Genomic DNA, 2,474 nt, shown 5'->3' with positions numbered 1-2,474 from the left:
CCCCTGGAGGGCTGGAGCCAGCCCAGCTCCCTCAGGACTGTCCTCCGGGCCCTGCATCGCCAGCCCGGCTCTGTGGCTGCCTGTCGGGGGAAGATACGGCCTATGCAACTTATCAGGGGAGGAGATCAATTTATTTAGTCTTTGTTTTAATGTCAGGTTGCTGATCTACACGTTTTTAATGCGGTGAGAGGACAGGGAAAGAAGCCGTCCTTGGGTGCCGCGGGGAGAGACGAGGAGCAGGGGGGAAGGCAGAGAGGTGGTGTGAGCAGTCTTTGGCATTCCCTGTTGACAGCTGCTGCCCTGGGCATGGGCAATCCCTGTGCAGAGCAGAGCACAGCCCGGAGCCTCTCTGGCACCCTCAGCTCTGGGGAGCCCCCAGCTCCAGAGAGCCCTCAGCTCCTGGGAACCCCCAGCTCCTGGGAACCCCCAGCTCCGGAGAGCCCCCAGCTCCGAGGATCCCCCAGCTCTTGAGAGCTCCCAGCTCCAGGGAGCCCCCAGCTCCTGGGAACCCCCAGCTCCGGAGAGCCCCCAGCTCTGGAGAGCCCTCAGCTCTGGGGAGCCCTCAGCTCCGGAGAGCCCTCAGCTCTGGGGAGCCCTCAGCTCCGAGGATCCCCCAGCTCTTGAGAGCCCCCAGCTCTGGAGAGCCCCCAGCTCCTGGCTCCTGCAGCACAAGGATGTCCCAGGCACCTTCTCCTCGTGTCACCCGTCAGGTCCTTTCCCATTCAAGGCAAATAAATGTTTTTTGTGCACTCCATGGATTCTTCAGGGGCTGGGTAATGGTTAATGAGTATTTGAGACGCAGAATGCATTTAAGATATTTTCTTCCTTGATGTGGCCGCTGCAGGCAGTGAGGAGCTGTGGGTTGGAGGGTCTGGCTCCATGTGCCCAGGTTTGGAGGACACAGTTTATTACAGGCTGAGGTTTTGTTGGAGGCAGAGTGGGTGGTTTTGGAAGGCTGCTTGTTTGTGAAAGACAGGAATATCGTATTTCACCTTCAATTTACTTTATTTGCAGTGTAAAATACAAGTACTGTATATAATTTGCCAATACCTGTCTTAACTTCTTAATAAGATGGGAAATCTTCCCTTGCTCCAGCTGTGGATGTTGCCTTTCTTGTTGCAGGGGCCTTCACTATATTAGTTGTTTAACCTTCTGCAGGGTGGTTTTTGGTTTCTGTGGCTGAACCCGAGCCCTGCAGTGCCACACGACTGCTCTGGTGCCCCAGGTGTGACCACAGTCACCATCAAACCAGCAGCAGCTGTTTGCTGCCAGACACTGGGAGGCTGCAGTGTTTGCATCCTTACTGGGTATTCCTAATGCAGAAATGGATGGGAGGTGTTTGTAACAGATCAGATTCTGTCAGGACCAGTTTTGTTGTGGTTTCTGTTTCCTTGAATAAACCAATGGTATGAAATGATCTTACTCAAGCAAGGACATGGAGCGTGTCTCCCGCAGTTTTATGTGGGAATTAGTGTGTGGCTGGGCTTGTGCAGAGACGTGTTTTCATGGAAGTCTTTAAGGGTGTGCAGGAGGAGGGGAGCTGAAGCTCTGGGTCTGGTTGCATGGTTATTTTCATGTGTCTGCTGTCAGCCCTGGGTCCTGCACACCCCGTGCCTCGTTAGGAGCTGTGTTAATGATGGCTCAGGGGCTGTGGCCAGTCAGTGAGCGAGGGCTGAACTCAGTGTGTCCTCCTGCTCCTTCTCCAAGCTGCAGGAGGGCACTGCCCTGGCTCTGATCCCAGCTGTGCTGGAGGAACCTGCCCTCTCTGCCCCCAGTAACTTCCAGTCTCGTTACTGGGTACCAGGGAGGCCTAGTTACCTTCTCTCACCTGTCAGGGCTCACCTTTGTGTGCAGGTGGGCCATGTGCTCTGTCCCCTTTGCTGTGCTGAGCAGCTCCTGCTCTCCACACTGCAGCCTGCTCCTCTCCCTGGGGCTCTGTGCTCACCTTGTGTCTCCATCCACATCTCTCAGCTCTATCCTGGCGCAGCAGATGAGGGTCAAAACATCTGCTTATTCAGGAGTTATGAATTACAGGTGATTTACTGCACTGGTGTGGGCAGGGTTTTACAGTGAATTCCATTGCACTATTTAGCAACTTCCTCTAAGTAACGGCAAAATTTTGGACCATCGGAATGATGAGGAGCATCACTGATTTTGTGACCAAAGGTCAAAACTCATAGCTGAGTGATGAAGATACATTCTATTCAGCCAGAAGCTCTCAGGCCAGGAGAGGTGTTGGCAGGTACAGGATGTGTGTAATTGATGTTTTCATCGCTTTCCTTAGGACAAGAGACAAGTGGGCCCTGAGGTGGGGGTTAGTGTGTGGGGAGGCACTGGCTTGCTTCTGAAACTGAGGATTCTCAGCCCAAACCCTCTGTCTGTCAGTCATCTGTTCCCCCTCCAGCACCCCTCTTTTTCAGTGCACTGTGCAGAACAGCTCAGTGGCGCCTGGCAGAAACCAGGGGATGTTGTGG

Source organism: Parus major, chromosome 6 (genome assembly GCF_001522545.3).
Source record: "Parus major isolate Abel chromosome 6, Parus_major1.1, whole genome shotgun sequence".
Lineage (NCBI taxonomy): Eukaryota > Metazoa > Chordata > Aves > Passeriformes > Paridae > Parus > Parus major.
Note: the sequence above shows the minus strand (reverse complement) of the source record.